Here is a 12,961-nt window from a genome sequence, read left to right on the forward strand (position 1 = left end):
CTCTGACTTCCGTACATGTGTCCCTCCCCATACACACACACACACACACACACACACACACACACACAGATAGATAAATTAGATTTGCTTCTAAATATTTTGGGTCTGCTTATGTCTAAAAATGATTTATTTATCTAAAATTCAAATTTATCTAAGTAGCCTTTCTATTTTTAGTGCTGAGAAAGTCAGGACCTTGTTTGTGGTAAGTGTGTTAGGCAGATTACTCTAGAAAAACAGAACTGATTGTGTGTGTGTGTGTGTGTGTGTGTGTGTGTGTGTTGACTTTCCTAAGAGAGACTGGGTAGTCCAAAAATGGTCACCTGCATACATGAAGAAGCCAAGAACCTGGTGGCTTCTCAGCCCATGAAACTGGATGCCTCAGCGGGCCCATTCTGATCCTGAAGGCTTAGAAGATTCCTGTAGCCTCACACTGATCTTCAGTCCACGTTGGGAGGGCAAAGAAGCTTTATCCTTGGACTTCTTTCTCTGTGGACCATTCGTTGAAAAGTGCTGCTCTAACGGCTTTCTCTTAGTTTATTCCAGGAATCCAAGCATCCCGGCTCATGTTTCTTTCTTTATTTTGGAGACAAGGACTCACTGTGTAGCTCTGACTGGACTGGAAATCACTATATAGAGACCAGGCTGACCTGGAACTCCCGGTGATCTGCCTCTGCCTCCTGAGTGCTGGAACTAAAGGCTTGTGCCATCTCAGCTGACCTAGCCTTCTGTATCTTATCACGGACATCCTCCGAGACTCTCAGGGTCCTTTGCAGTTAGGCTGCAAGCTCTGACTTTAGCTTTGCTTTCAGAACGCCTGCACAGTGAGGCAGACGGTTAAACCAGCTTCAGCATGGACTGCCAGTTGTGTTCGTCCAGGTGTTCACAAGATGAAGCTGGCAGCAGTGCAGGGGGATCCTCTTTCGTAACGAGGTTTAAGATCAGCAGTGGTACAAGTCTACAGAATGTCATTTACACAGACTTTGATAGACACACCCCTACATTTTTCTTTTGACCCAAAGGCTCACTATGTATATAGCCTTGTAGCCCTGGCTAGCCTGGAACTCACTATATATCCACAAGACTGACCATGAACTTCTGACAATCCTCCCGTCACTGTCTCCTGAGTGCTGCTGGGATTATAGGTATTTGCTGGCTAGAATGGCTTTCTCAACATGCTAGTTCTGTGGCTTGGTTGGAGCATCCTTTCTGGTAGTTTAGCCCTCCCCAAGTCTGGGAAAGACTTAGGATCTTTTAGTAAGCTACTCTTCTCCGTGTTCCCCAATCAGGGTTGTTATTCGTGCCTAAGAACCCTGACTGGGGGCTGGAAAGCTGGCTCAGTGATTAAGAGAACTGACTGCTCTTGCAGAGGACTAGAATTCAATTTTCAGCACCTATATGGCAGCTCCCAACTGTCTCTAACTTCAGGAGACCCGATACCCATGGCAAAATACCAGTGCACATAAAATTAAAAAAAAAAACGACTATGGATCGGACCCTTAAAACATGTAAGTCTTTTGGATTCCTGTTCTGAAACTCCATGGTAATGTGTACTTCATAACTGTGGTAATATTTTGTATGCAAGATATTCACCTAAGTTTCAATTTAGAAAACTGAGCTATTAGCAGCAATTTAAACCTCTGACATTAAAGGGAAGGTTGAATAAATTTTGGTACATTTACATTCTGGGACACTGATGTAGTCCTCAATCAGAATGATTAGAGGATTCTTTATGGACATGAAAAAAACGCTATAACGTTGTGATAAAACAGCAATAATTTGTGTCTTGCGATCCCTTACGTAAATGAAATCAAAGAAAAATCTGGAGAAAAATCTGACAGAATAGGTTACTTTGGGCTGTCAGATTATATTTTCTTGTTTTTCCTCCCAATATGTATATTAGTGAATAAGAATTACTCTTGTAGCCACCAAAACAAAGAAACAAACAAACAAGTAAACAAACAAACAAACAAACACCCCCCTACCACCACCAAGAAAATAAGCAGCCTTTGCTCTAGTCACCTTGAGTGACCTATACCACAGCAGACTTTGCCATTGTGCAAACCCTTGGTGACTTCTCCAGACATGGCGATGACAGACACACAGCAGGATTTGTTCTGATTTCTCCAACTAGGCCGGGGGACAGAATAGCTCTCTGCTCCTTTCTGTTTCACGAAAGAATTTCTTTGGCTTGCGATATGGCAGCAGTAAAGACACCTGCTGCCAAGTCTGAGGACCTAAGTTCAATGCCCAGGACTCACGTGGTTGAAGGAAGGAACTGACTCCTGCAAGGTGTCCCCTGACTTTCACAGGCACGCCATGTACACTCAGCCCCACACCAGACAAACAAGCAAATATAGAAGGAAATGAGGTTTTAGGGCAATGTTGCTCTCATTGACTGTAAACATTTGGTTTCCACTTGCCAAAGAGCCTTTCAGTTCCTTTGTGGCATCCCTTTTGGGAAACCCTCTTATATAAGGTGTATCCTTGAAGATATAAATTCACTAATCTAGTTGATATCAAAAGCACAGTTATTTTAAATACAGTCTGCTTGTCAAATGAGACTAACTGAGGCCTGCAAAGGGCTGGTCAGAATGGGAGGGAGATGGTCATATGTAAGGGACATCTTTCAGGACTGTTGACTTTATGAGACGGCAATTAATTTCAAGTAGTATTTTTATATTAAACTTGGAAACTGGGGTGTGGCTCAATGATAGAATGCTTGGCTATAACACAAGTCATGCTCCGGGCTTAATCCTCATCATCACAAATACAAACAAACAAAATCCCACCAAAACTTGGTTGTGCAATGGAAGAGAACGCAAAAAATTGCATAGGTTTTGTAAATAAAACATAAAACTTCAACCAAATTTTGTGCTTGCAGCAGAACTCGTACATCTGTCTTTGGGAAGTTCTGTGGGAAGTCCTAGACAGGCATTCATTTTCTTCCTGGATCGGAGCAGTTTTCTTCATGAAAACATTTCTCTGTGACTACTTAGGGTCCCTGAGAGGCTCAATGAGAATGAGCGCCATTTTATTTATCAAGTTAAGATTCATTCAGTAGCCCGGCAGCAGTGATGGCGCACACCTTTAATCCCAGCACTCAGGAGGCAGAGGCAGGTGAATCTCTGTGAGTTCGAGACCAGCCTGGTCTACAGAGCTAGTTCCAGGACAGCCAGCACTATTCAGAGAAATCCTGACTTTGAAAAAGAAGCCAAAAAAGAAAGATTAATTCAGTGTAACTAAGGAAATGGACAGCCATGATTTCTTTATTCCCCTCAAAACTTGTGCAATGATTTTTCACCCTTGCCTACTTGGTTGGTATCCTGGAGTTTTTGTGAAAGACAGACAGATTTCTTTTTTTATTTTTTTTAAAAGAAAACAAACTATTTTTTTCATCTTACATACCAATCCCAGTTCCCTCTCCCTCCCCTCCTCCCATTCCCTCCACCTATCCCCCAAACTCCCATCTACTCCTCAAAGAAGGTAAGGCACATTGCTTTGGGGAAGTTCCGAGGCCCTCCCTACTATATCTTGGCTGAGCAAGGAATACATCCAAAGAGAATAGGATCCCAAAAAGCCAGTACATGCAATAGGGATAAATCCTGGTGTCACTGCCAGTGGTCCCTCAGTCTGCTCCAGCCATGCAACTGTCACTCACATTCAGAGGGACTAGTTTGGTCCTATGCTTGTTCCTTCCCAGTCCGGCTGGAGTTGGTGAGCTTCCATTAGCTCAGGTAAACTGTCTCAGAGGGTGTCCCCATCATGGTTTTGACCTCTTTGCTCATATTCTCACTCCTCGCACTCTTCAACTGAACTTTGGGAGCTCAGCCCAATGCTCCACTGTGGATCTCTGCCTCTGTTTCCATCAGTTGCTGGATGAAGGTTCTATGGTGATATTTAAGATATTCATCAGTCTGACTACAGGCAAGGCCAGTTCATGCACCCTATCCATTATTGCTTAGGGTCTTAGCTGGGGTCATCCTTGTGGATTCCTGGGAATTTCTCTAGTGCCAGGTTTCTTACTAGCTCCACAATGGCTCCCTCAATCAAGATAGCTCTTTCCTTGATCTCCATCTCTGTTCTTCCTCCATCTCGACTATCCCGTTCCCTCAAATTCTCCTCCCCCTCCCCTTCTCCCATCCTCTTCTTCCACCCTCCCTTCTCCCCCATCCCCATGCTCTTAATTTTGTCAGGAGATCTTGGACAGACATGTTTGTATTTGACTTTACTTGATGATGACAGAAATGAAGTGTAGTTTTCAAGTTCCTTCTTACCCAGGCTTTCCAGATACAGTCTGTGCTCGCAGAGGCAATGCCCGCTTGTCGGTTCCCCTTTCAAAAGTCTCTTAAACCGGCTTTGACACTTTTGTAACATTTTTCATCTTCAATTCCACAGTGACCTCTGTTCTACAAAATGATTTCAGGGCATTCCTGACAGAACTGTGAAGCACTGGTCTTCCAGACAGAGAGCGGTGCAGCACTTGGACAGGAACAAAAAAAGTGAGTTCCAGAGTTCAGAGCCAACCTGGGCTAAGGGGGGGGAGGGGTCAAGAGCATGATGGAGACAGCCATCCCGAGTTAGTGAGAGCTCGCAGACTATATGGACTGATAGCTGGGGAACTTGCATGGGACCATACTAGACCCTCTTAATGTGGGTGACAGTTATGTGACGTGATCTGTTGGGAGGGGCCCTGGCAGTGGCACCAGGACCTATGCTAGGTGCATGAACTGACCTTTTGGAACCCATTCTGATAGAGGGATACCTTGCTCAGCCTTGATGGTGGGGAGGAGGGGTGGTGGGGGTAGTCCTGCCTCAAGTTGGTATACCAGACTTTGTTGACTCTCCAAGGAAGGTCTTACCCTCTCTGATGTAAATATATATATATATGTGTGTGTGTGTGTGTGTGTGTGTGTGTGCTTAGAATTGAATTCAGTTTCTCTACCAGAGCAGAAGTACTCCCAGCTGCAGAGTCCTCTCTCTAGCCCCTTCGGCCTGGCTTTATATGGGATCTGGGCTCTGGAATCAAGAGTTCCTTACACGTGTGCTCTGTACTCTCTATCAGTCTCCCCAGCCCATGTTGTAGGATCTTTAGAAAGAAGATCGTTCTTTTTTGAATCAGTATTTACCATGATGGTCACAGAATTCTGGCTGCCCAATTCTACCATTTCCTTCATAAACAACACTGTAAGCAAGAGTCCCCCCTTACCTTATTTTGTTTGTTGAGCTATTATCTGGATATTATTAGTATGGAATCGCGGCTTCCTATTTTCTATTTTTAATACTTGCCAGTGTATTGCTGTACTTCATTTGGTTTTAGTTCTGTGTGTTCCATGTTTTAGCCTATGGCCCCCTTCGAGCTGATTCATGCCCTTGTAATTTACCATCACTTATTTTGTGCACCTTGTAATTTCTGGACCAACAATATGTTCCCCGTATGCCTACATCGCCATGCTGTGGAATCAGCTAGTTGCTTCTGGTGCCATACCATCTTTGGACTCCAGCACAAGGTTTTTTTCTTTTCTTTCTTTCTCTCTTTTATTATTTTTTGCTTTTTTGTTTCTGTTTTTTGTTTGTTTGTTTGCTTGCTTGCTTGCTTGCTTGCTTGTGTTTTTAAGACAGGGTTTCTTTGTGTAACATGACAGTCCTGGTACTTGCTCTATAGACCAGGCTGGCCTCCAGAGATCTGCCTGCCTCTGTCTCCCAGGTGCTGGGAGTAAAGGCATGTACCACCATCTGCTTAGCTCTAGGTCCTTATTAGATAACTGGGTAAAATTATTTTCAATATCAATCTTACAAGCATTGAGATTATGTTTATTGGATTTTTATGTAAAACTGCTTTCCTGGAAATGCAAGGTATTTTTCTTTTCTTTTTTTTTTTTACTTTTTGAACTTCAGGCAAGCTTTATTTGTTAAAACACAAATGAAATATCACTACACCCTATGTGCAGCAAAAGGCTAAACAGAAAGGATAGAGGTAAATGTACCACACACATGATTGGTTCATGTCCAGTAAAGACAAGCTAACATTACAATCTCTGTATGAATGGAGATTTGACTATCATTTGGTTAGAGCATAATGGTAGTAAAAACTAATCATAGGTCATGAACCCCAAATGACTGTGTCATGTACTCAAAATTTGCATGGTATATTTTTCTAGAGAGTAATGGAAAACAAAGTTAATTAAAAAGTTGTCCGGAAGCCGGGCGGTGGTGGCGCACGCCTTTAATCCCAGCACTCGGGAGGCAGAGGCAGGCGGATCTCTGAGTTCGAGACCAGCCTGGTCTACAAGAGCTAGTTCCAGGACAGGCTCTAGAAACTACAGGGAAACCCTGTCTCGAAAAACCAAAAAAAAAAAAAAAAAAAAAAAAGTTGTCCGGAGTGCCAGAAATTTCTGTGCTGATCACATGGGGGAATCATGAAGTTTATGATAGGAATTCGCAGTTGTAAATTCTAATAAAGAGAATGAGAAGTCCACATGGATGTCGAGCCTTAACAAACACTGGATTTATGGATTTATTGGTGGAAAACATTACACACACAATTTTTATATATCAATTAAAAAGAAAATTATGTAAAACATGTACCTCATATTTTCTCTGCTTAATACAGGTACATAGATTAATACGAATACAAACTAACAGAAATCAGAAATCTCAGTTTCATTCTGTCCTCCACGGAACATCAGTTTCCTCTGCTTCCTTATCCTCCCTTTCTGAGACTGACGGTGAAGAACACAAGAATTTGGTTTGAGCCTCTTCTTTACCCGACCACCCTCTAGTGGAAGTGAACTGGAACTAGGCAGTGGCCCATAAACAGTAGAGAAAAAAGAAGTCACTAGGTTTGAAAACAATAAATGAAGAAACCTGCCTGGCAAACACACACACACACACACACACACACACACACACAGAGAGAGAGAGAGAGAGAGAGAGAGAGAGAGAGAGAGAGAGCCAGAGAGAGAGAAAGAGAGAGACAGAGAGAGATAGACAGAGAGAGAGACAGACAGAGACAGACACAGAGAGAGACAGACAGACATAAAGAGACAGACAGACAGAGAGAGACAGAAACAGACAGAGAGAGACAGACAGCGAGTTGTGGGGATGGCTGAGAGCTATGATTTTCTTTTGTCGGGGAAGATTACACAAAAGGGAAGGAGAGAGAGACTCTGATTGTTACTTGCTTTCTTGAGCAGATAGCTTTTAGAAAATCTGAGGCCATGGAAGAATGAGCTGGAAATTGATTCCTTCAGAGCCAGTTGTTCCCAAAGATGTCATATCTCCTCAGAAGATTATGTCCTCGTCGTTTCCAGCTGCTTCAATCCAGGGATTCGTGAATTTGGGTGCTGATCAAATTTGCTTGGACAGGCTAAGGATACACATTCCGGACCCTGTTCCAGGTGATTCTGAGGCCAGAGTTATGGTGTTAGGCCTGGGACTCTGCATTCTGAACACTGCTCTTCTCCCTCGGTCATCTACTGGTTGCCTGTGCTGTGAGAGCTTGGACTCCAATAGAAAAATGCAGAGGCCAGTCTGCCTGTTCCGAGCTTGCAGAGTCTTCAGCTTGAGCGTGTGAAACAATTCCCTAGAAAACTGTTGCGATCGATCCCCACCTCCCTTCCCATAGAGACTGGGACTCACTGTGTCCCAGGAAGCTAACAAGCCCACCTCCTCCAATGTTGTTGGAGGCTGTTTGTGCATCCCTGGCCACTCTGACCCGAAATAATCACTCAGAAACTATATTCATTAAATCACTGCTTGGCCAATCACTTAAGTGTATTGCTAGCTCACTCATATATTTTAAATTAACCCATTTCTATTATTTTATATTTTACCATGAAGCTTGTAGCCTACCAGCAAGGTTCTGGCTGGTGACTCATGTCTTTCTCCTCTGGCGGCTACATAGCTTCTCCCTGACTCTGCCTTCTTTCTCCCAGCATTTAGTTTAGTTTTTCTGCCTAGCTCTATTCTGCCCTATCACAGGCCAAAGCAACGTCTTTATTCATTAACCAATAAAAGCAACACATATACAGAAGGACCTCCCACACCACCCCAGCCCAGGATTCTAAAAGGCTGGTGTAGAGAGAGAAGCAGTTGAGAAGTGCTCATTAGACCGAGAGGATCTTGAAAAGGGAAAAACAAAATGTTCTGTTCTTGGCAATAACGCACGACAATAAAATACTTTTATGTGGTTGTTTATATTTATAAGCTTGAAACAAATTATTTCCCCAGTGGAGAAGCTTGAAAGGTCGTCTGACTGACCCCAGCTTCCAATGGACTATTCTTTTGATTTAGTGAATGCCCACAACAAGGCAAAAAATGAAGCCAATGGAGTCACAGAGGGATTGTTGACATCCCTTCAGTTTTTCTAATTTTTCTTGTTTCCCTATGCACTACTGTAGATAATCTTTGGATTGGACATTTGTGGAGTGACTCCTACTTCTAAGGCCAGATGATTGGCTTTCAGATATTTTCTGTGGGTGAAGTTCATCCAGAAAATCAATAATCGTGTGAGACAGTTCTCTCCTTTATTCCTTTCAATTTGACTCGCAGTGATTTTGATGGCTTTCCACAGCTTTCTATGCCCACTGCTGCCAGTGTCTGGCCCAGCTGCTGCTCTTTCTCCTGCAGTCTGCCTGCACCCACTCTGACTCCCACCTCCAGCAGCATTTACCTTTTCTGATCTTGCCACACACGGAGCATCTTCAGGACCAAGTAAGCATGCCATTTGTTTGGTTGCATCCAAAATTTACCTTGAGGAAAACTATTCTGATTAAGGACTCTGACTTAAACAAGATTAGGTTCTACTTAAATCTTCTTTGAGCAAGCTTTTTTCCCCTTGAGACAGCATCTTGCCATGTTGTGCAAACTGGCCTCAAACTTGTGATCTCTCCCTCAGCCTCCTGAGGAGCTACGATTATGACACACTTGGCCATCATTTTAATTGTTGAGTCTTACTGATGCTTAACACATTTAGGAACACTGTTCAGTTATAGTTTACAGACTTGACTAAATATCTAAAGTTAATTTCATGGTTCACGAGAAACTTAATTTGCAATCTCTTTGAGCATCAGAAGACAGGGCCAGTTCATTGCTGCTGTTTGGTTGATCCTAATGGAAGCAACGTACCAACATCTGCTCCAGGATTCCTGCTTCTCTAACCAGGGATGGTGAGCATATAAGACATTTTGTTGCAGCAACTTTACATTCTGCCATTGGTCTTTCTATCCAGGTAATGAATAACATGCATTAAAAGAGTCAAATGTTAGCTCGATGTGGTGGCACAAGCTTTTAATCCCAGCACTCAGGAGGCAGACACAGGCAGATCTCTGAGTTCAAAGCCAGCCTCCTGGTTTACAGAGTGAGTTCCAGGACAGCCAGAGATATACAGAGAAACCCTGACTCTAAAAAGAAACAAGCAGCAAACAAAACAAAAAGGATTCTAAATGTCACCAATTACAAGAATCAGGACTTCAAACCAGGGGTCTCAACTCATATGCAGGAGCTTCATATAATCGTGCATCGCTATTTTTCCCTAAGGATTTCTGCTTTACATTCATATTTTAAAGATCTACCTCAAGTAAGCTGTTAGAAATCCTGGTACAAGCCGGGCAGTGGTGGCACACGCCTTTAATCCCAGCACTTGGGAGGCAGAGGCAGGCAGATCTCTGTGAGTTTGAGGCCAGCCTGGTCTACAGAGTGAGTTCCAGTACAGCCAGAGCTACACAGAGAAACTCTGTCTCGAAAAAACCAAAAACCAAAACAAAAGCAACAACAACAACAAAAAGATAAATAAATAAATCCTGGTCCATTGTTTCTATCTTCCACTGTTACAATGATACCGACAGGTGGATATTGAATGTGAGAAAGTTGCTTAAATTATGCCTATAAGATTCAATATTTTGGGGCAGGAGACATAGCTCAGCAGTTACAAGCACTGGCTGCTCTACCAGATATCCTGGGTCCAATTCCCAGCACCCACATGGCAGCTCACAATTGTCTATAACTCCATTTCCAGGGGATCTGACACTCTCACAGAGACATCCATGTAGACAAAATACCAATGCACATAAAATGAAAGGAAGTAAATTATTTCAAAACACCATATACATATAATACATAAATAATCTTTAAAAATTCTAAAATAGTAAGGCCATCTCTGAATGGTATTTTAGGTCATTATTTATACAGTCGGTAGAAATGCAAAAAATCAGAGTTGTGAAGACCATCTTGATAGGTCCTCAAAAAAATTAAAAATATGATCCAGGAACTTTACTCCTAGGTCATACTCGGGAGAAATGTAAGAAAATGTTCACCCGAAACAACGTTTACATGAAATGATCTGAACAATAGTACTCATAATAGCCCAAGACTGGAAGCAACTGCTTACCAACTGATTAATGGATCAACTAAATGTGCTGTGAATCACTATTTAGCAGTTAGGGAGAATTAAGTATCAATCTGTGCTGCACGGAAGAAGCTAGCACAGAGGGCTACACGGTGTTTCATTCCCCTTTCATAAAATGGTCATGGTAAGCAAGTCTCCATGGAGACAAGCCGTTTATTAGCAGGATGAGAGAAGGGAAAAGGGGCTGCTAATGGGTACAGTGTGTCTTCTTGGAACCATGACGATATTCTAAAGTTAGGACTGATGGTTGCACACATCCGATTATGTGCAGGAACCAGTGCACTGGTCTACTTTAACTGGGCATGTTTTTGCAGTGCATAAATAAACACCAACGGTTTTATAAAACGCACCTGGGAGGATGAACTGGGGTTTGAGGTATTTTTTTCCAGCATCTGTATGTGTCTAACCTCATGCTTATCGGCTCCTCATAAAGCCTGACATTCTATGCTGTCAATCTGCCTCACCTTAGCCTGATTTAGATGTATTACATATGCTGCCTTACACCCTGAGCCAAAAAGGCAGTCACAGGCTATTTCAATTCTCTTACAATTTTCCAGCTTACCATAGTTATTACAGTTTCATCGCGCTAAGATTTTATTTTAAAGCCGAGTGTGGTGGCCCAGCAATCTGGGGGGACTAAGAGAGAAGGATCATTTGCGCTGCAGAGCTCAGAGTCAGCCTGACCAATAGAGCAGCATCCTGTTCATTAATTTATTATTATGATTTTTTGGAATGCAATGATTACTTGGGGTAGTGTTATGGACTGGAAATGGTCTTTAAAGAGGAGACTAAATTAAAATGAGGTTCCGGGGTGAGCCCTACCTTGTCCAAGTTGAATAGTGTCCCTACCAAAAGAGGAGACTGGGCTCAGACATACAGGAAGAGGTCTGTTTAGGGACAACAAAGAGTATTCTCTTGAGGCAGCCCTGGCAGATGAATATAGCAAAATGATTGCCATCGACCCATGGCTCTTCCATACTTGTTCTTAACAAGATCTAGAGTATGTATAACAGTGGGAGATGCTGCATCCTGAGCTTTTGAGTAGCCTACCCATTTGAGTGGCTTTTTACCAGGAGGGCTGAACACTTAATTATAGAACTGGATTCCTATTTAACCAGACTCTTAGCACCCTCCCACCCCCATGGACACTTGAGCCATGGCACAGAAAAGAAAATTCCAGAAGAGCCCTTTTTCATCATGCAAATAGATATTCCAGGCAGTGTCTTGCCCCAGGTAGATTTGTTCAAGGTCTTGACATAGAGCAAGCACTTGCTATTGGCTGAATGGACAAAAACTCAGTGCTTTCAAACCACTGCAGGAGAGCGGTTAGAACTGTGAATCTAGTTTACTAAGTACTGTGGTTGAAAACAGTCTGACTTTGTAGATGATCGAATCCCAAAGGATTGCATGAGAGGAACAAGTAAGTTGAATTGAATTGAATATTTATTGATTTGGCAAAATGAGAAGATTTTAATTTGGGGTTCATCCTTAGAAAAGGAGCAAGTTGGGCAGTGTCCCCATCTGTCTTCCTAGTTTCCTTGGAAGTTTCCCACCGAGTGATGATTTCGTGGGCTGCATTGCTCGCTTGTGTGGACTGTCTGATTCTACATTTGCTCTCCAGATGCAAATCGTTCACTTCCTGCGATGTTAGCAACTCACGCGTTTGTAGCAGTCATTAGTGTCCAGCAGAAACCACTCTGTCTGCTAAACGATATCCTGACTGCAAAGCTTCTCTGGCTATTGGTGGATCGATAATGACACGGCGCAGCTGTTATCTCCATGGCAACAGTACTCAGGACCCATCAGAGGAAAACTGCACATGGAACTACTGGCTCTCAAGCAGGCGTGCCTCTGCTTCCTCTGGAGCATGATTTTTCCACAAACCTGGTGTGCTGTAGGGTACCTCCAACCCAATGTGCATCCAGCACTACAGAGAAAACCTAATATTTAAAACAGAATATAAATAGAGAAATAGGTACTGACTTTTTGTGTGACCAAGTTGTTTTTTAATATTTATTTATTTATTATGTATACAATATTATGTCTGTGTGCATGTCTGCAGGCCAGAAGAGGGCACCAGACCCCATTACAGATGGTTGTGAGCCACCATGTGGTTGCTGGGAATTGAACTCAGGACCTTTGGTAGAGCAGGCAATGCTCTTAACCTCTGAGCCATCTCTCCAGCCCCACCAAGTTGTTTCTTATTAGGGTGGGGTACAAGTTGGTGATCTTGAAACTGGTGAATAAACTGTGTTGGGATTGAACAAACAAGTAACTTGATGATAAATGTCATCTGGTATTCAATGCTGGAGGAAGAGGTTTCAGATAAACAAGGAGAGGGAGCTACAGGAATTCGTGCGCCAAAGAACTCTAATAGAAATGGTCAGAAATATTTACATGTGTGCATTAATGTGCATATATACACATATTAGTTTTTAAATACAGGTTAGTGTGCATAGACATAGATTAGTGGACACCTATCTTTGCCATGCCCACTTTGATAGCCTAAGAGACTCACATGGCTATCTTGGTACCTAGTACACTCTTTTAAATTTT

At 42.7% G+C, this 12,961-nt stretch overlaps 1 non-coding gene across 1 annotated transcript; it reads right to left on the reverse strand.

The window, feature by feature from the left end:
* Positions 1-12,066: 12,066 nt before the first annotated feature.
* LOC119805626 lies at positions 12,067-12,341 on the reverse strand. The gene has a single exon (XR_005283942.1).
* Between the last annotated feature and the right edge of the window lie 620 nt (positions 12,342-12,961).

This window comes from Arvicola amphibius, chromosome X (assembly GCF_903992535.2).
Source record: "Arvicola amphibius chromosome X, mArvAmp1.2, whole genome shotgun sequence".
In the NCBI taxonomy this organism is placed as follows: Eukaryota; Metazoa; Chordata; class Mammalia; order Rodentia; family Cricetidae; genus Arvicola; species Arvicola amphibius.